Here is a 23,031-nt window from a genome sequence, read left to right on the forward strand (position 1 = left end):
GAGAGGGAAATTTCATTAAAATCATTATTTAACATTTATAGAAGTCTTCATAATTACCTCACGTTCCTGCTCCCTTCTTCCCTCCTTCCTTCCTCCCCTTCCCCTAAGTCATAGAAACTATAGTCTCCAAGTACTTTAATCAAAGTCACCCAGTCAGGATTATATTACACAAGTTCATAGTTTTTAGGCTATTATTGAGCCCAGGGACCCCAAACAGCATTGATTATCTGAGGAAGCCCCTGAGGAGAAACAGGTTTTAGCCTAAGGCCTGAAAGTGTCTTTCCATATTATTTCTTGCATTGTTGAAAAGCTCCCAAGAGTCTAAGTGAAAAAAAAAATATTTTAAGATGTTTTGTGGCGTGGTAGCATTTTTCTTTTTTTCATTTTTTATCTAAGACCTTAGAGTGAAATGTAGGTAGTCTTGCAGTTTTGAAGGCTATACCAATGGGACAGAATTCTGGCATGTGCTACTTCTAAGCTAGAAAGGCTTATAATATGATTCTAGTTAAGTCATGGAGTAACATATTAGCTAAACTCAGAGAGACATTACTAGCTTGGTCACAAAGCTGCTGCGTTTTTTGGCCCTCTCATATTTGAAGACCATTTACTAGGTGTAGTGGTATAGAGACTGGTCTCCATGTATGAAATATCTGCATGGATCCTTAAAGACTTGAGAGATGGCCTCTAAATCATTATAAATATTTAAAAATATTTCCTTTCATAGAATTGCCAACTAGACAGCTATGCATGAAAAAGATTGTCTGAAACCCATGAGAATCACATTACTTCAAAGAAAATCAATGTTCCTTTTGCCCAAGGCATCCTAAAAGCAGGCCACAGCTCATCCTAGATATCTTTGGCTTAGTAGCCTAACTTTTTAGTTCCTTTAGGGCTCTAGGTATAAACTGGTAGAGGAAACCAAGAGAACAGCAAAGCTCTGAATCAATCAACAATCAGGCATTCCTTAATCACTTACTATATGCCAGGTGCTACTGTGCTAGGTGCTAGAAATAGGAAAAAAAGAGCAAAACCAGACCCTGTCTTCAAGATGCTTACACTGATAATTGGTAAATAGCAAATCAGTGAGGGAAACAAGATATACAATTTGATAATATGAGATAAATACAGAGTAAATGGAAGGGAAATTTTATTTTTCTTCAGATAGTTCAGATTCTAGATCTATGTATTATGATATCTAACAAATACAAGGTGTTTACTAAATATCTATCATTTGATTATTGATCTGATTTGTTCTCTTATTTTTTATTTTTCATACTTATTGATGTTAGGGACTGTTTCATTTTTATTTTTATATTCCCAGCTAACTTTATTAATTAAGGACTTAAATATTTTTCATTTACTTATGAAATGAGCATTTATCAAATACCTAATATGTGCCAGACACTGTAGTAAGTTCTGAGATTATAAATACAAAATGGGGAGAGATCCTGACTTCTAAGAAATTATATTTTAAGTGGAGGGGATAATACATATGAAGGAATATGTCCAGAGAGGATTTTGGTTTGAAAAGTTACAGCAATGGTGAATGGAGCAGGGGAAGTTGATTGAAATACCCTTCCTGTTGCAGTGGCAGCATTCATGAAATTATGGTGCCAGAACTAGAAAGTGGGTGGGGGGCAAAGGGTAGATGTTGGCAAGGAGACTGGGGAATTGATGAATCAATTTGATTTGTCCATTTCTTTTTTTAACTAATGTGAAAGCAGTAAAAATTGGAACCTATATATTCTGTGAGGTTCTGGTCATATTTGGGTTGGGTTGAGATACCAGTTTATCTAAGTTTGAGTTGGTATCATCAGATTTGTAAGCATGTGTACTCCCCACTTGTGTTAAGTTCACTGATGCTAACCCACAGCTCCAGGTCAAACCCAGGGTGTTGAGAAACTTATAAGAACTTCCCCCAGAGATATGGGGCAGGAGAGGGGGCTGAGGCTGCTCTCCCTGCTGAGTTAAGAGCTGCCTCCCACTTCCCCAGCAGGAGATGGAGTGGAGTAGGGGTGAAGAGGCAGTTTTTCAGCTACTGCTGCATGTCAAATAGGACTTCCTGCTGTTTTGTTTACCCTATTAGCTAAATCTTCAAATTTAAGTCCAGGAGGTTTTTGCCAGGTGGCAAATATGCCAGGTGACTGGGAAGGGTAAGGCTTGGTAAGGAGAGTGGTCTAGGGCTATTTGGACCAGCATGGTGCTGAGTTTTATTCTTCATTATTTTCCCCTGACTTCTATATAGCCTTGTCTTACTTCTAACGATGTATAAGTATGTGTATGAAAACCAGCTGTATTGAACAGGTTGATGTTAAGGAAGTAGTTTCCTTAGCAACTGGAGACATATGAAAAGCCCAGCAAACTAATCCTCAACTCATTTTTCATGTTGTTTTCAATGGTTCTCTGAAAGGAGGTCAGGCTCTTTATATTAAGTTTATCTTACAGTTTTCTTTGCAGCACATTTGGTTTCAGAATAGGAGAATATATGTGTTTATCATTATTACAGCCCACTCACTGCATTTTGCCCCTCTCTTGCTTCTTCCTATTAGAAACTGGGACATCAAGAAAAAGCCACTCATGATCCAGTGTCATCTGCAACTGATTTCAATTTGGGAATAGAAATGCTAAGTACATTGTGAATTTGTAGAAAATACTCATACATCAGTGTTCTATGTTAAGTAAGAGCTGCTTAGGTTTTAAAATAAGATTAAGCACTTACATTGTTATCATTGTCCTTCATTGTTGAAAAGGACCCAGACATCCGAAGGAGATGATGTCATGAAATGCAAATGAATTGGATTTAAATGAGGGAGGGCTTTGCAAAGTCACCTGCCTCACTTTTTCCTCTGGAGCCATCTGGGTTCAGTGGCCAGACATAGATCAGGACAACTTGGAGATGGCCCTGAATGTAATGGGAGATCTAGGCCTTTTAAAGGTAACCAGAGTTCTAGCTTGTTGCATTATTGAAGTTAAGATATAACAGTGTTTTTTATCTTTTTCCTCCATCAAAACCACATACATGACCAGCAATTGAAGTTTATGAGTAATCTGGAATTGTGACTAATCTTTAAATTTTAGATGCATAATTACAAAGCATTATTTTTACTCAATCAATTACAGCTAATATTTTCTTCCCACCATCTGAGCAATTCTATAATATTATATTTTACTTGGCTACTTTACAGTATTTACCAAATCCATGGAATGAAATATTCTTGTCTTTGTTCTCTGATGAAAAAAGATAAGCTTACAAAATGTCCACATATTTATTTATTTAAAAAGTTTTTATTTTCCTTTTATCATCAGCTTAGGTGATCCACTATCAATTTGTGGATATACAATAATTTGTGAGCAAATTTAGCCAAAACTGTAAAAACCCATCCCAGTTATAATCAGCTTGCTCCTGAGATGATATTAGGGCAGATTACTTTGTTTTCTGCACTTGGAATTGTGAGCATCTTGTTTTCATTCTACAGCAGTGAAGATTGATAAAGACTTGCCAGAATACCACCTTGGAGGAGGCGTATGATCTTCAGATGGGCATAGGGGCAACTTTATCTGAGACAAACTTATCAGAAACTTTAGAAATCAATTTGGCTGATTGTTCTTAGAGAGCTTGATGTTTGTTTGAGGAACACATACATAATTGTCAAGTTATACAAAAGTGCTTTTTTATTATAGAAAAACAACTTATCTAACAACTACTAAGTTGTAAAATGGAGACCTACAAAATATGTTTTTTCATCCTAAATTAACATACTTATTTTCCTCTATATTCTCTGACTGGAGGAAAAATCTTGTTTTTAAAATAGTTTTTTATTTTCAAAATATATGCAAAGACAATTTTCAATATTCACTTTGCAAAACTTTGTGTTCCAAAATTTTCCTCCCTTTCTTCCTCTCACTTTCCCCCCAGACAGCACGTAATCCAATACATGTTAAATATGTATACTTATTTTTACATGTTTTCACATTTATCATGCTTTATAAGAAATCAAAAAGAAAAAAAATGAGAAAGAGAAAAAGGGAAGCACACAACAACAAAAATGATGCAAATATTATGTTGTGATTCACATTCAATGTCCACAGTTCTCTCACTAGGTGCAAATGGCTCTCTCCATCACAAGTCTATTGGAATTGGTCTGAATCACGTTGTGGTTGAAAAGAGCTGTCTGTCAGAATGGATCATCACAAAATCTTGTTGTTGCTATGGACAATGTTCTCTTGATTCTAGTCACTTCACTTAGCATCAATTCATATAAGTCTCTTCAAGACTCTCTGTAATCATCCTGCTGATTGTTTCTTATAGAACAGTAATATTCTATAAACATTTATATACTGTAACATTCAGCCATTCTCCAACTGATGAGCATCCGCTCAGTTTCTGGTTCCTTGCCAAAACAAAAATACTGCTACAGACATTTTTGCACTTGTGGCTCCCTTTCCCTCCTTTAAAAACTCTTTGGGAAATAAACTCAGTAGAAACACTGCTGGATTAAAGGGTTTGCACAGTTTGATAATCCTTTGGCCATTTTTCTAAATTGTTCTCCAGAATGATTGAATCAGTTCACAACTCTACTAACAATGTATTAGTGTCTCAGATTTCCCATATTCTCTTCAATATTTAATTTTCATAAATTTTTAATAGAGAAGTCATATTCCATTTTATGTAAATACCATTATTTGTTTAGCCATTTCCCAAATGATGGGCACTGCCAGTTTCTAGTTCTTTGCCTCTACAAAAGAATAATCATGTATGTATATATATTTATATATATACATACATGATTATTCATATATATATATATATATATATATATATATATATGATTTATTCCTCTATTTTTAATCTCTTTGATATATATGTCTATAGTGGTATTGATAGATTGGATGATGGAAGATGAGACATTTTCTATGATCTTTATGTTTCAAACCTTTCCAAAAGAAGTTGCGCATGAGAAATCAAGCAATTTCAGTTGTTTCCATGGTCTAGAGCACTAAGAACCCTAAGAGGTAACAATTCAGTGAATTAATAGCAAAGAGCACTAATCCCAGCCCTGAATATACTCACTAAGCACCCCACTGCCCACACATTGGCTTGCAGCATTAATAGTTGGACATGGATTTACCTTGGGATGCATTTTGAATTACTTTATTCTTCAAAACACATTATTACACTCCCTCTTGCAATTTTAGTGAGTATAGTCTCATTATTTAAATTTTCTTTTCTTTACATTTGTAAATCTTTTTTATGATTACTTTTATAATTTATTTGTCATTGTAATAATTAAAATTAACCTCTAGATGTCTTGGGATTTGCATCATTGTGGGTTTTTCCCCCTCCTGTAAGTGATCTGTGAATTAATTCTTTCAATTGGTATTTTTTTTTTTCAGCATCCAGAAGTCCTGAGTGATTTTTTTGGGGGTATTATTTCTTATTGTTTATAGGTTTTTTTTTGACTTGTGTTTTTCTAAGAGAATCTTTAAGTTGTCCCTATGCAGTCTGTCTTTAAGATCAATATATTTTGCTTTTATGGGGATCATACTTTCTTTTAGCATTATTGCTTTTTGTTTCAGTGTATTTTCATTACCAGTTATTTTCTTTTTTGTTTCTTTGGTAAAATTTGCCATTGTGGATTCATATTTTTCTATCATGCCACTTTTTCTTGTGTAGGCCATAAATTTTGCTCTTATAATTTTCATTTCTCTTTTACACCATTAAGGAAGTTCCTGCTACTGTTTCATGCTGAAATCTACAGGATCTTTTGTTCTAGTAGGTATTGATTTATTTTCCATGTCTTGCAATATTTATTCATAGATATCTGGTCTCTTTTAGTTGATCTGGAGGCCATATTCCCTTCTGTTATTAATATCTTTCCTTAGGAAAAAGAGTTTTTAGGAATATGAGTGAGGTAAAATGCAGGGAAAGGGGGAAAATCATATTTCAATGGTGGGAGGAGATACCACTCTTGAATGCCTCTATGGGAGGAAAGATGTTCAATAAAGAGATATGAGAACTTTTTAGCAAATATAAGCTACAGGAATTTTATGTTTAGAAATCACTCATTTCCCTGAGGAAAGTGAAATTCAAAAGAGTAAGAGGGCATGGACTCAGAGAGGAGACTTCTCGGTAAATGGAGGAAGAAATGACTAGGAGAAGGGCAAAGATTACTAATGAATTACACAAAGACATAAGAAAAATTCCCACCATGGGGCAATATCCTCTTTCTCTTCTATGGAAATTGATATTTATTTATTTCTAAAAGTGAGGGACAATACAAAAAAGGGGACAAGACCTAGAAGGCATTTAACATACCTCGAAGAGGCAAATTGCTGAGAAGAACCAAGTTGGTCATCACATAATCTTGTTGCTCTGTACAATGTTTTCCAGTTTTCCGCTTGTTTTGGTCAGCATCAGTTCTTATAAGTCTGTCCAGGCATTTCTGCAATCAGCCTGTTCATCATTTCTTATAGAACAATAGTATTTCATTGCATTCGTATATCATAATTTATTTAGCCATTCCCCAATTGATAGGTATGCACTAATTTTCCAATTCTTTGCTACCAGAAAAAGAGCTACAACAAATATTTTTGCACTTGTGGATCTTTTTTCCTCTTTTATGATCTCTTTGGGATACAGACCCAATAATGTCAATAGTGACAGAGCTGGATCAAACATCTCATATCTCCTCCAACAAAGAAATTGCTATTTTTGATCAAGTTGAATTTATATAAATGATTAAAACATGGTTTAAAGAAAACAATCAATAATATTTAAAATAATTATATCTGGAGCCATATGATTATCTTGCTAAATGTGGAAAAAGCCTTTAACAAATTTCAATACTTAATTATGCTAAAATTCCTGCAAAGCAATAGACATTAGCGTATCTTTTAAAAAACCATTAAATTATCTATTTAAAACCAAAAAGAAGCATGATTTGTAGTAAATATATACCAGAATCTTTCCCAATAAATACAGGAAGGATATTCACTTCTCCTCATTATTATTTGATGTAGCCCTGGAAATTCTAGCAGTAACAATAAGATAAGATAAATTAATTAAAAGTAAATGAGTAAAGAAAAGCTAGAACCATCCCTATTTGCTGCTCATATGATGGCTTATTTAGAAAATCCTAGAGAATCAGCAAAGATGTTAATTGATATAATTAATATATTCAGCAAAGTTGCAGTCTACAAACACTCAAAATCAATTATTGTCATAAAATATCATAATCCAAAAGATAATAATAGAAAGAGAAATCCCATTATAAATAACTATGAAATGCATAAGATGCTGGGCTCCAATCTACCAAAACATGCAAAATACTTATATAGATTCAATTACAAAGAACTCCTTAAAGAAAGAATAAGTTTAATAATTGGAGGAACATTCAGTCCTTATGGTTTGGTCCCACCAATATAATAAAAAGAACCACATACCAAAATTAAATTTTTACTTTAAATACTATTTACTTTTTAGTTAGTATTTAAACACTAAATACTAACTAAATTATCAAAGGGATTCTTTATGTAACAAAAATAATAACAAAATTCATTTGGAAAAATTAGAAATTTAGAACAGCAGGGGAAATTATAGAAAGAGGCAGGGCTAAAGAGGAATAGCACTTCTAGACCTCAAACTGTATTATAAATCAAGAAGTTTTCAAAACCCATCTGGTATCAGTATTATTTAGTCTAAAGGTAGTCATAGTTTAGTAACTTTTTGGGTATACTTCCAAACTGGGGGGATAGTTCTGATTTTCAGAGTGGCTGGACAAATTTGAAGCTCCATCAACAATGCCTCAATGTGTCTAACAGCAACCCCTTTAACATTGGTCATTCCCCCCTTTTTGTTAACTTTAACAATCTGATAATTGTGAGCATAATGCTGCTTTTATTTGCATTACTCTATTAATTATTTGTAATATTTTAAATATGGCTTTAGAAGGTAAGGATAGCTTCTCTTGAGAGATGTTTGCTCATATGATTTGACCATTTATCAATGATCAATTTTAATCAGATCCTTATATGTTTTGGAATTAAAACCATTACCAAGGGAACTTACTACAAAGATTTCTTTCCCCATTTGACTATTTTCCTTCTAATCTTAGCTGCAAGGCAGCCAGCTCTAATTTTTAGGAAACTTTTCCTTGTGTTGTTGTTTTTTTTTTTTTTTAATAACTTATTCTAAACCATAGAATACATACTTTCCTAATGCATCAGAAAATCTACTCTATCATTAGTATTGGTATTCACAGATCATAACCCTTCTCTGCCTTAGAAAATGATCTTCATAATTTGCTATGTAGAGGGCCGAAATTCTGGAAAAGTATACTTTAAACAAGGATACTTACAACAACAAAGTATACTTGAAACAAGGATGCTATAGTGATGTAATTGTACTAAGGTATATAAGGGCTGAGAGGATTTGAAATAAGCAGACTCCAGAGAAATTCAAGTGAGAGTGTGCTCCAGCTTGATCTCAGACTCCAGACAGATCCTTGAGAAAGCTAGCCCAAACATTACATATATGTATATATGTCTAGAACTTGAATTCATTTGTGCCAGGGACTCTAGGTGCATATGTAGATCAGCAAATGTCAGTGGAAATTTATAGGATCAGGGTCACAAAGGGCAGTGTATGTTAGAAATGGGACTTAAATGTAGGTCTTGTTGAATTTTGAGCTGCCTTTATGAATTATGCCAAGCTTTCATATATATTTAATATGTGTGTATGCACACACATATATGTATATGTATACATATATTTCTGTATCAAAAAAGAAAGAGAAAGCAAACAAGACAATGAAAATGGAAGAAGAAGGAAACAGGCTATGTATTTCTGTTGGTTTTGTCTTCTGGGAGCACAGATAGCATGTTTCAAGCTGTTTAGTGGTTATGTTCAGCAGTGGGAATCCCCGATGGCGCCATGCCCCCAGCCTTCCCTTTGGCTGCTCAGAAAGAGAGCTAATGAACAGGGACAGAAGCTACTAACAAAAGAAGAAATACTTTATTTATTATTTACTAATCTCCAGGGTCCCTGTGCTACTTAGAATTAGAGCAGTTTCTTATATAATTGCTTAACATTTTCTGGTTTGACACAGATGTACTTAGCAAAGCAAAGACAATACTGCAAAAAACCTGCTTGCTGGGATCTTTGTCAGGGAACAGGGGAGGGAGCTAAGTTCTAACCTCTCAATGGATTTCATCATTTCTCCACATTCTTTTTCTCTGTTAAATTTCTTTGTTCTATGATTGGAGTCCCTTACCTTTTTTATTTATAAAACTATTGTAAAAAGCTCTCACACGAAAGGGAAAAAAACTTTTGAAGTTCATCTAATCAAACTAATTTTTTTGTTTTTTGTTTTTTAGTATAAAGTCTCAGATCATTGCACAATAAACATTTTTTATTAAAGCTTTTTATTTACATAGGTAATTTTTCAAACATTTACTCTTGTAAAACCTTTTGTTCCAAATATTCTCCTCTTTCTTCCCATCCCCTCCCCTAGCTGGCAGGTTAAATACATGTTAAATATGTTGAACTACATGTTAGATCCAATATATGTATACCTATTTATATAGTTATCTTGATGCACAAGAAAAATCAGATCAAGAAGTAAGAAAAAGAAAAACTGAGAAAGAAGGCAAAATGTAAGCAAATAACAGCAGAGAGAGTAAGAATGCTGTGTTGTACAAGCTAAATTTTGAGACCTTTTATTTAAAGAATGCCCTGGAAATTAGAAATAACACTTGGGGAATGGTTTCCCCACTAATTCATTAAACTTTATGTGTTAGGTGTTCTAAGTTAAGTAGTGGAACTAGGACTCAACCTAGGTTACTCTTGATTTTTTGCCTAACTTGAATACTATATCATGGACTCCTGACTGAGATCTTGTAGGCATTTTTAGCTCAACTTTGTTGTTTATTAATATAATTGAAGTATCAAAAGGTTTGTGCATAGAATGTGCTTCAATAAGAATTTGACAAACACCTATTATGTACTCAATACTGTGCCAAGTCTTCCAAGTGACACAAAGAGAAAGAGAGAGAGAGAGAGAGAGAGAGAGAGAGAGAGAGAGAGAGAGAGAGAGAGAGAGAGAGAGAGAGAGAGAGAGAAATGTGTTGTGGGGTGTGTGTGTGTGTGTGTGTGTGTGTCTGTGTGTGTGTGTGTCTGTGTTTTGTAGGTAGAATGGGAGTGGAATGCTCTCTTTATTGACAGTAGGCAATTTAAAGGTTTTCTGGGGCAAAAAGTCTAAGTATTGCTTTGAGATTGTTGAAGAAAAGAAAGCTATTGAATTCTTGACTGGAAGAGGATGGTACAGAATTGAAAGGGAGGAAAAAAAATAGTTGCTTGATATAAGCAAGCTGATTTTTAAAAATGACTTGCTTTTAGATTAATGTTAAGAAATTATCTTATACCCATCATGACATCATTGCCCTAAGAGCCAGTATTGGAAGAAGGAAGATAGCCTTAGGCTAGGAGTGATGCTAAAATTAGATTCCTCCTTTCTGGTCCTTTTCTTTAAAAAAAATCTCAGGAAAAACTGAATTAAAAGAGTTTATTAAAAATTTGAGAGGGTAGCAATACATTTTCAGGCTGATCAATAGGGAAGAGCAAAGAGATTCAAAATGGGTAGTTTTTTGGTAACTTCTGTAATGAGATAAAAACCAATTCAGACAGGTCTATGTCAGCAAAAGGGGAGGGGCCGTTGCGTCTCAACTCCTCTCTAATGCAGCAGGAACGTGAGGTTTAACAGGTAGGGGTACAACTACCACAGGTAAAGGTTCCTGCAGAGTAACAGGTAATACAAAAGCTGCAGACTGGTTGACGCCTTTCCCAACTGAGTCTCCCTTTACAGAGTCTCTCCTAACACTAATTGACAAGGAGGCTGGTAAACAGTGGGTTACTGAGTCAGCTTCTTTTTTTTTTTTTTTTTTTTGAAAAATAGCACTTTATTTTTTCCCAATTATTTGTAAAGACAAATTCTGACATTCATTGACAAAAATTGAATTCCTAATTTTTCTCCCTTCCCTCAAAATGATAAGCCATTTCATATATATGGTTAGCAGAGCTTTCAATAAAGCAAATGCTTTGAACCAACCAATCTCTAAGATCTCTTGCATCCCTAACATTCTGTGACTCTATGAATTCAATTTAATCTTCTCCCATCTGCTTTTTCTTTTCTCAGTCCTTTATTTTCTTTTAGAAGCTGGTAAGTGGCACGGTGGATAAAATGCCTACCATGGAGTCAAGGAAGACCAGAATAATGAATCTAGTCTCAGACACTTACTTTTTTCTGTTTGTCCCAGTTTTATAATCTATAAAATGGAATTAGCAATAGCATTTACCTCCCATGGTAATTGTGAAGATCAAATGACTTAATTATTGTTAAATGCTTAGCATGTAATAAGTATTACATAACTATTAGCAATTGTTATTATTGTTATTATTTCTTAAATCCAGCAATCCACCAAACAAGAGAAGACTTCGAATATTCAGTATTTATTTTCTGTACTGGTAAAAACTTCTCTAGTTGTCTTCTTTTTATAGGAATAGTTCATTATATTTTACATATATTCCTAAATATTTAAATACCTGTATGTAAATATTTAGATATATTTGTTTAGACATATTTAGATATAGATATGTACTTTTTATATAAATATATTTTAGATTAGATATATATACTTAAATATATAAAATTTTTTAGATATTATTAAAAGAAGAGGCAAAAACCATCATGCAAAGAATTTATGTCAGTTTGTCAACATTGCTTCAAGGGGAGGGAAGTTGTAAAAGATAATAACAGAGTCAGAAATTTTAAAATGCTTTGCATAGTATATTGGATACTTCCTCTGTTTTAAGCCCTCAGAGCAGTTCTGTTGTCTATTTTTTGTCACTTTTATAAATAAATACTATCTTTGATCATACTATCTTTGGTCACAGTCACCAAAGATAGGAAAATAGAGTTAATTTGTTTTCTAAATAAATTTTTTTTTAAATTGATGAGGCAACTGGGGTTAAGTGACTTGTCTAGGACTACACAGTTAGGAAGTATTAAATGTCTGATGGCAGATTTGAATTCAGGTCCTCCTGACTCCAGGACATGTACTGTGCCATCTAGTTGTCTCCTTCTATATAGATTTTTAAGAAAAATTTCCATGATCCTGGTGTATAAATATAATGAGACTTGAGACCAGACTAATTGAACTTTTACATCCTCTTTGTTATTTACAATGAATAAAATCCCATTTAGAATACAGTTTAATTTGTATTTAACTTACTGCTAATATTAACAATAATAATAACTAGCATTTTCACAGCACTTTAAAATTTATAAAGCACTTTAAATATAAAATCTCTAGCTAGTAAGTTTTTAAAAACTATTCTTCTTTTACAGATGAGGAAACTGAAGCAGGAGTAGTTAGATGACTTACCCAGGGAAACACAGGTACTTAGTGTCTCAGATCAACTACTCAGGTTTTTCTGAGTCCAGGTCCAGAATTCTAACCACTGCACCACTTATTTGCCCTTAATAAATGTTTGCTGATTAATGATGGATGCTAGTTAAGCATTAAAATATGCAAAATGTTTTGCATACATTATCTCTATTTTGTACTCTGGTATTATTATCCCCATTGTACAGATGAGGAAACTGAAATTTAGAGAGGTTAAGGAGTTTACCCATAATCAAATACCAAGTAAATGTCAGATCTGAGATATTAACCCTAGATCAGTCCAGTACTATATTGACCATGCCATGTTGTTTTACACATACTGTTGCAATATTCACATTACTGTAACAACAGTTTATACATCTCTGCACACAGCAGTACCAAATCAGCATGCTAGTATGGGACAATGAAGTCTTTTTGAATGAAGAATTTTATATCACAAATATTTTCACAAGTTTTTTGTCCATTCAGTTATCATACAATTTAACAAGATCTTATCCTTGAAGGCTGTACTGATATAAAGCAATCTCTCTCAAGTCCTATCAAATTGGGAAGACTTTGATTTTAGACTTGGTGATAGACCAACCAAGTACATTATCAAGGTAACTAGTTACCAGCTGCCCACAAGATGACAAATTATTCTAACCAAAGTAACGCCATAATAGATTTAGAAGGGTTGTGATTTCAACAAGGAGAATAAACGACACCAGTGATTGCATTCATCATTCAAATAAGTTATCTTTTTGGTAAGGCATTTATGTCAAGTATTATTGTATATTTGTATTATTAACAATTATTATTTATCAGAATAATTTGATGCAAATTGAAAAATAAGGTTTTAATTTAAAGAGACTGACAGTTGTTAATTTCAGGAAAAATGAGTATTATGTTTCCTTCCTTTCTCCCTCTCCTTTGCTGGTGTTCTTTTTTGAGGGGGAGAGAGGAAGAAAATCATAACATGTATATCTCACATCCAAAGTTGATGATAGCAAAAGAAAGGGAAAAATCTGGGGGCAGGGATTCTGTCATTTTAAAGAAGCACTATCTCATGAGATAAGTGTTTGACATTTGGGGGAGCTAGCATATGGTGAGTAAGACTGAGGAGACTAATGGAGCAATTTAGATAGATTTGAACAGAATAATTTTTGCGTGTCGAGTCATCTGAGATTATATAGGAGAAAAAAGAGGTTGTACTAAATCAACATGGATCCAAAATCTAATTTTCTAAGTTGTATGAGATAGATGATTCTAGAACAGCTTTGGTAGGCCAGTCATACAACTAGTAGATATTAGGGGTAGGACTTGAATCCAGATTTTCTTAGTTTTGAGATGAGCTCTCTATCCACAGCTTATGGTATGTTGATGTAAGGTATAACACAAGGGAGAATGTAATAGGGTCAAGGAAATATCCAAAGTACTCCAGGAACACTTGTGGAATATAGATTTATAGATGGAAGGAATCTTAAAACCTTATCTAGTCCATTTCTCAAATTCTACAAATGAAGAAACTAAGATTAATTGACTTGTCTAATGTCATATGGATAATAAGTGGGAGAACGAGCATTCAAACCTAACTCCTCTGCCCTGTCTAAATAATCTGTCCAATCTGCAAATAATAACCACTAAGGCAGAGCTCTGAGTTGATAACTATTTATTAAAGGGACATGGCTCACTTTAATGAATGGGACCTCAGATCTTGATAATGATTTAACTCACTTTCTCTAGGTCCTTGGTTTTATGATGCCAGATAATACAGATAAGGCAAAATTGAATACATTGGTTGATAGACCTGTAACTTGACCTGTATAGGCAAAATAGGGCCTATAGACAGGTAGACTAATATACTTGATGATGATATAAAAAGTCCTGAAGACAAAGTTGATTAGGGTGTCCACTTTCTAGAGACCCACATTGATGGTGAAGATATATAGTCTCCCCTCAAACCTCAAATGAAAGGAAAGAGAGAGTTGAGCTAGTAGACTGATTGGGTCCCTAGATCTCTGTTGAATCATACCCTTATTGTGTATTTACCTCAAAATGGAGATGAGGAATGTCCAGAAGATAATCCCTTCTAAGTATATGTGTGCTTTGCTCCTAGTTTATGATGAAGGTCTTCTGATTAAGGGGAGGGAGGCAAAATACATTTGTTTAGTTTGACACTAGAGAGCAGAAATAGAAGCAATGGATAAAATTTCCTTATTTTTTTTATTAAAGCTGCTTATTTTCAAAACATATGCATAGATAATTTTCAACATTCCTCTTTGCAAAATCTTGTGTTTCAATTTTTCTTTTCTTCCCCCTTGCCCCCTCCCCTAGAAGCAAGTAATCCAATATGTTAGACATGTGCAATTCCAATAGGTGAAATTTTCAAGAGGTATTAGATATAGTGCTGATGTAACTAAAACTTCTAAAAATTAGAGCTTTCCAAAAGTAGAATGGCATACCTTGAGAGGGAATGGATTATTCCTCACTGGTGGTCTTTAAGCAAAGACTGAGTTACTACTCATGGGGTGTGCTGAAGCAGAGATTCTTTATCAATTATGGTTTGGACTAGATGGCCTTTGAGAACTCTTTTAACTGAGATTCTGTAATTTTGTGATAAACATTCCATTACAATCAATGATCCTTTAGATTCTGCAAGTAATATTCTTAATCTTTTTCATTATACTAGCTCCTTCCCTGTCTCCACTTTGGTTATATAGTAGGAACTGGATAAAGTTATAGAATCATAGATTTAGAGCCAGCAAGGATCTTAGAGACCATGTGGTCCAACATCCTCATTTTACAGATAAGGAAATTAAGGCCTAGAGAGGTTATGTAAATTGCTTAGAGTCACACAACTATTTAATGGCAGGAGCTTGAGTGAAGTGATCTCAAATATTCTTTTTCAATCTAAAATTTTATAATTTCATGGGAAAACACCTTATTACAAAATTAAATAGATTAGGAATATCCAAAACAACATTTGAAAAATATGTTAAATTGATTTAAGAATGTCTTATCCAGATATGAATAATTAAATGCAATATGGAAGAAAGAATTAATGTTATATAGAAATAGCATTACATTATAATGGGTCTCCAGGTGTTCCTACAGAATCCCACCCTCATGCTCCACTTATATCTCTCTCCCTCTGTTTTCTTATTTGTAAATATATCATTTACATATAATGTATTATATATTACATTATGCATAATTACATATATAATACAAATGTAATATACAATACAAATACAATAATGTAACATTACATTACATATATATAATAACATAAATATAAATAAAGCCACCACATTTTTGCTTAATACAAACACATAAGAAGATCAGTAAAAATCTATTCTTGCTCCCTCCTCCAATATTGTAATTTTTGGCTTTAATTTTAATTCAGTCCAGCTACAACATAGGAATGTTGACATCTGGCCAAACTAATTCTTTTTGCTTTCTGCTTATTTTTTTGTGTTCTAAGAGAAGAATATGGATTAGTAGCCTACTTCTGTGCAGCTGAATTACTGATTCTACTGTCAAAATATACTACCTAAATCAATCCCAAGGCTTAGAACTTTTTTTCTTAGTAGTCTCTAAGTGAGATTTTGTCATTGTTGATTTTCCCCAAAATGGATCCTTATACCCATATTTAATGTGAAATCTCTCTTTTGCAAGGTAAATGATAGAAGAGAAAAAAAATTTCTAAATATCACCTTGAATAGCTAAACACTGCTCACCATTTAATGCTGAGCCATGTTTTTCATAATTTAAATGTAATTATAAAAATGATTATAAAAAAAGTTTCTTTGGACTCTCCCATAACAATTTTATTTAAGATCTTTTGAGCATCCATCCAGAATATTACATGGACTTCAGACATGGTCTCTTCTATTTTATGATCTACTTTTGTACTTATAAAAAAAAGTCAAGTAATGTAACACACAGACACCTAGACCTGGATTTGTGGTTTCTAGCTATTCCCTAGGCTATATATGTGTATATATATATATATCTATATATCTATATCTATATATAGATATAGATATAGATATAGATATAGACATAGATATATCTATATATATATATTTTAGGAACATGTACATCATGGACCTCTTTGATATTCAGGTGAAGCCTTTGGTTCCCTTCTTAACATAATGCTTTTAAGTTTACAAAATAAGATAGACAGAATCATAAAGAAAATCTATTCTATTGACACACAGCTATCAAAATATACTTGAAATCCTCTCCAAAAAAACCCTATATCTAGACAGACTCTACTTTAGAAATTGGTATTTCAGAGAAATCTCTGGCTTTTCAACTAACAATCCGTCCAGTTTCCTCTGCAAACAATCTCTCTTCCTTCTATCCAACAATCTGTCTGAGAGTCACTGGTTTTTCTTAGCTGGCAATGCAACGTTACCAGTAATTGCAGAAACCATTAATAAAGGGGGGGAGGGGGTGAGCAAGACACAAAAGGGAATAAGTATTGTACATAGCCTGCAGGTCTTTCCCTCCCACACATATGATTCACTGTTGTTCCCTGCCTCACATGGGAAAATGCTGTCCTGCTGAAAATACACCTTCAAGGCAACTCTGCCTCAGAGATATCGCATATGCATATTAATAACATACACTTTTGTAGTGCCTAGAGTTGTTTTTTAACGGAGCATGCTGAATGTACCAGCAACTTTCTCTTGTCTCCTTCTGTGGGCATTAAGTGTATTTTCCAGTGTCCCTGGTCTCCTGTAAGACAGAGAAAAAACGGCAGAGTTAGTAATTTTCCATTGCAGAAGCAATGAGGGAAGATTCTTACTCATCATTATATAGAAGGGGGCAGCTCTGGATTGGATGAAGCCCATTTCCTGGAATACCAAAGCTTTGGGAACAGCCATTCCTTAAGAAATAGAAGACTGAAAATAACTGAACAATAACAACATAATCAGCACAAGAGTAAGCAAAGGCAGAAAAGAAATGGATAAGAAAAGGTGTGAAGAGGGAGGCAAGAAGAAGCAGAGGAAATAGTGAGAATGAATCACAAAACATTTATTAAGTTTTTTCTGTGTGCAAAGCACTCTATTCAGAGGCCAGAAGAGCAAGAGGGTCTCACATCCTAATGGGGGGAGTGAAGGGAGGAGATAACACATGAAGGTGGTTTGAGTTACAAATCAGAAAGAAAGGTCCCTTGGTCCTTAGGGTGTTGTGGCAAAGCAGATGGTAATGAACCTTCTTTAATGTCATTTCTTTTGATAAGGTCATAGCGGTTTCTGATGCTGAACCATCTGACAGTGTCAAAGACTGATGGTAAGAACAATTTTTTTCTCGGGGCCTGAAGTAGCTGTGAGGAAGCAGAACTGCAACACCTACAGATGTAGTTGTCAGGTCGCATCCCCACAGGGCTTGCCTCCTATGGAGGCCTCTAGGTAGAATAATAGATAGAGAGCTAGGCCTGGAGTTGGGAACACCTGAATTCAGATGTAGCCTTAAACAATTACTGTCTGTGTGATGTTGAGCAAATCACTTGACCTTGGTCTGCTTCAGTTTCCACAATTGTACAATGTGGTTAATAAATGATAGCCCTTACCTCCCAAGGTTTTTGTGAGGGTTAAATGCAATATTTATATAGTACTTAGCACATAGTAGATACTTAATAAATTTCCTTATTAAATGACAAATAATTAATACATTTCTTTCCTTCCTTGTATAATGAATGAGGAGCTGGACTGGAAGCAGAACTGGTCTAGGAGAAGCTGGCACTCTTGAGGCTTTTGGGTTTACTTGCCTGCCATTGGTAGTTGGTTAGCATTTGATGGTCTTCTTCTCCCCTCAGTCAGAACCTAGGCCAGAAGGAAGGGGTTGGGAGGTAATTGCTATTACCAATACTCTTGGGTTTAGGGTGCTGGGGTATTTTCAGTAGAATCTGAGAGAAAGTGGTGGTGGAGGAGGAGGTGGCGATGATGGTTTGACTTGCCTGCCTTGTCTCTTTATCAAATAATTTGTACTTTCAGCTAAAAGAGAACTAGGATTAATCTGCTTACCTAGATAGATATCCTATATTCATCATCATCAATCATCATCACTGATATTATCAGCATAGTGCCTCATATATATTAGGTATTTAATAAATGCTTATTGTTGACTGAATGCAAAAATATTTATTATGCTCTTACTATGTTCTAGTTATTACATTAAGTACTGGCAATACAAATACAATGAACAAGTTAGTCTATGAATTATAATAGAGGTAAGAAATTTATGGTCAGGAAGGTATATTTGATCTGGGGAGGTTGCATGAATAGTGAATGGAGCCATTGGGCAAAAATTAATTCTAAAATCCTTTTTTAGGAAAAGTAGTGTTGAATATGATTATTCTGTCTAAAGCCAGAGTCAAGTGAAATCAAATCAACAATGATTTACTTAGTGCTTATGGATAAGCACCCAGAATAAACAATAGATCTAAAACATGGCAGAAAACAGTAGATTTTATTATGTTAGGAAGGCTTCTTTCTGTAGAGAACCTAATGGTTGACTGAGGTTCAACATAGTGATATATTCAGATAGACATTTTATTAGAACTGCTGGCAATCATGTGGTCATACATGTGGTTAGAAAGGTTCTACTGGGAGAAGAGAACAACATTCACCACAGTTTCATGTACAATCCTTTTTCTCTGCTTCATTATAGATTTAGAGGTGGAAGGAACTTTTGAAGGCATCTAAAAAGAATCTACGTGACTCCCCATTGCTTCCTAAATAAAGTTCAAACTGCTTACCTTGGGTTTCATAACTCTTTGCAATACAGACTCAACATGAGCAACATTTCTAGTCTTATCACTTACTTCTCCCTTTTAAGTATTTGACTTTAATCAAACTGGACCTGAACATATCCCATTGTTTTTAGCCTCTGTTGAGACTGATCACTCTATTCCTTTCCCCAGAATTTCCTTATCTCTCATAAATATATATATATATGTATACATATATATACATATATTCAAATTCTACCTTTCCTTAAAAGCCAAGACCTTTTTCTTCTTTTTCTTTTGAACTAAACAAATGCCAGAAAGAGGCATTTCCATAGACATAATGAAGCAGAGAAAAAGGATTGTACATGAAACTGTAGGTTTTTATGTGTCCAGCTTTCTTTCTTTTTATTAAGTAAATAAATTTAATATGTAGATTTCAAAGCCATTGCTTGTCCATACTTTTTTTATTGTTCTCTTTTCTGCATGTTTAGAAAGGATGCCCCTGTGCCCATCTTATGGTATGATGTTGCTTAATAAATACTCTCTATCTTTGTCTCTGGTTTCTTTGTTTCTCTCTCTCTCTCTATTCTTCTTCTTCTTCTTCTCATCTCTCTCCTCCTCCCTTTCCTCTTCCTTCCCCCTCCTCCTCTTCCTCTCCTCCTTCTTCTTCTTTTTCTTCTTCTTCCTCTTGAAGTTCTGCTTCTTCTTTTGCTTCTCCTCCTCCTCCTTCCCTTCTTCCTCTTCTTCCTCCTCCTCCCCCTTTTCCTCCCTTTCTTCCCCTCCTCCCCCTCTTTTTCCTCTTCCTTCCCCTCCTCCTCATCCTCTTCCCCATCTTCCTTCTCTTCTTCCTCCTCTTCCTGCCTTCTAGTGGGGGAAGAGGGGAAAATTCAATGTTTACTAGATAGTGGCCAACTTTTCCTCTGAGAAGCCTCTATGAATGTAACTAGGTCCTTGATCAGCCATTAGGCCCTTGCAAAAGGCAGTTTTCCAAACATATAGAAACCATGTTCTCCTGTCTTGGTCTTTAAAACCCAAGGTCACCTTTATGCTTGATGGAGCATTAGAGCAGGACAGAATAATAGAAGATATTAAAGGGTTAGTCCTAAGAAATTAAATAAAACATAGGATAAATAATTTGTTAGTGAAGTAGCTATTCAAACACAGGTGAATTGCTATTGTTTTCTAAGGGAGTCATTTTTGGGAAGCTTATACAAGGACTAAATCATAGAAAAGGATTTGAGAACTGGAAGGCATTTTAGAGAACATCTGGCTCATTTTATAGATGAGGGAACAGGCCCAAAGGGGGAAAAGGGACTTGCCTGAGGTAGCATGATTAGCCAGTACTAGAGTCTGCTAGATGGATTCCTATTTGGGACCATTCTCATATACCATATTACCTTGAAAAAAAATTAAATGGGAAACATTTATTATGAAGTTTCATAGCAATATCCTTAAATGAGCCGTCATTCCTGGCTGCCTGCAGTAACTCATAGGATTGTTGTGAAGACTGCATGAAAAGCTATATTTGAGAATGTTTAGCAAAACAATGAGCCATGTAAATGTTAGCTATTATTATTGTTGTTGTTGTTCTAGTTTTTGGCATTCAGTGTACTTATGTTTATACTGAAGATTATATTCTGAGTTGTATACTATACAATAGATTTCATTATATGACACCTACATTTTTAATCTAGCCCAACATTATCTGTTTATGTATGGAGATAAAGGTGGGGAAGGGCAGTTAGGGCTCTAAATTGGGGATCCAATTAATGCTTGATCTGATGGGTAGCTTGAGAGGGCTTATACTACTCCTGAATGATGAGGGTGTAGTTATAATAGAAATTACTCAGCAGTTCATGAAACCTCAGATATTGTGATAGACTTTAGGGAAAATCATTTTACCTTTCTTTGACTTGATTTCCTTATATGACAAACAAAGGATTTGCAGACTAGATGACTTTTAAAACTTCTTTTAGTTCAAAGAAACAGTATTATTACTTCTGGCTCTGTGCTACTGCTTTCTGAAATTTTTATTTTTCCCTGCTACTCAGATTAAGCTGGAAATCCAAGGGGAAATATGTGACATATGTCACTATTTTCTGGTTCTGCAACCCAGCAGCATTCTGTATAAGGTCTATTTGTAACCTAACTATAACCAATGACTGAACTTGTTCTGTCTCACCATGGCACCCTGAAAAAAAATCATTGTAACAAAAATGCATATACACAAAAAGCGATTCCTCATAATAACTGTCCGAAAATGTGTCTCCTTTTGTAGCTTTTAGTAATACTTTATGTCAGGAGATATTATGTCAGATAGTGTTATGAAGTCTAATTAGGCTATGAGAATTTCTCTGAATTCTTATGGAGGTAAATGAATCTTTTAACTTTTGCTTTTTTAAAAATAAAGGTTGGGAGGTAAAGGGTTAGGTAGTAGGGATGTCAGGTAGGTAAAGGGATGATAACAGGAAATGCAGGGGCACTAGTAGGAATTTCTGTGGTTACTCTCCTTTTGCCAGGCTTTTTCCTGCTCCCAATCCAAATCTGAAGAACTAAACTGTTGTGAAATAATTTGTTATTTCCCAATTCAGGGCAATGAAATGAAAATGGCCTAAGTTTTACTCAGTCAGTCATATTTGTTGAGCAGTGTCCAAATTAGATGGTATGATATAAACCAGAGAAATAGCACATTTGCTAAATATGCTGCTCACAGTGCTCAAGGAGTAGCAGGACCTAGTACCCCTCTGGGGCCAGGATAAACAAGTCTAATTTGTCTTCCATGTGATAACAGGCTTTCAGATCTTGAAGAAAACTTTCATGTTTTCTTTGTCTTCCTTTTTCAATGCTAAATGTCTTCAGTTCTTCCAAGCTGTCCTCCTGTGGGATGATTTCAATCCTTCCACTATCTTAGTAGTTTCTTTTCTGTATGTTGTTGTTCAGTCATTTTGGTCATGTCCAATTCTTGGCAGAAATACTGGGGTGGTTTGTCATTTCCTTCTCCAGCACATTTTACACGTGAGGTTACTGAGGCAAATGGAGTTAAGTGACTTGCTCAGGGTCACATAGAAAGTAAGTATTTGAGTCTGGATTTGAATTTAGGTCTTCCAGGCCTGGCTTTCTCCCCACTGTGTCAGCTAGCTGTCTCCTCCTTAGTATGCTATTTAAATTATTAAAGTCTTTTTTGAAATGTGATGCCTAAAACTAAATACAGTATTTTATATAAGGTCAGGTCAGGGGTAAGTACAGAAACACTATTACCTCCCTAATTTTGATCACTGTACCTAAAATGGCTCTAGCTTTTTGGTTGCCCTATCACATTGCCAATTTATATTGTGCTTGCCAGCCACTAGAACACTCAAGCTTCTTCCCCCTCCCAAAAAAAAAAACACTGCAATTTAATCACATATCTCCTCCTATGTTATTTTCGCAAAGTCGTTATTTTGAACCCAAGTATAAGGCTTGATAAGAATAATGATGATGATAATCATGTAGTTATATAGTGCCTTAAGATTCACTAATATTTCCTTACAATAACACTGTGAGATAGGTTCTATCATTTTCACCATTTTACAAAAGAGGAAACTGAGATACAGATAGATTAAGTGACTTGCTGTGGGTCACACAGCTACTAAGCATTTGAAGCCTAGATTCTTCTAACTCTAGGTCCAAAGCTCTATGACATCTAGCATCCTTCATAAAAAATGAATAGCAAGTTGTATATAATAAATTTGTAGTTTTATATGAAGTCATTTTAAAAAATCCTATTATGTTATAGAAATGCTTGTTTTACTTAATAAATTAAAATAGGGGCAGCTAGTTGGTGCAGTGGATAGAGCACCAGTCCT

Source organism: Sminthopsis crassicaudata, chromosome 1 (genome assembly GCF_048593235.1).
Source record: "Sminthopsis crassicaudata isolate SCR6 chromosome 1, ASM4859323v1, whole genome shotgun sequence".
Taxonomy (NCBI): domain Eukaryota; kingdom Metazoa; phylum Chordata; class Mammalia; order Dasyuromorphia; family Dasyuridae; genus Sminthopsis; species Sminthopsis crassicaudata.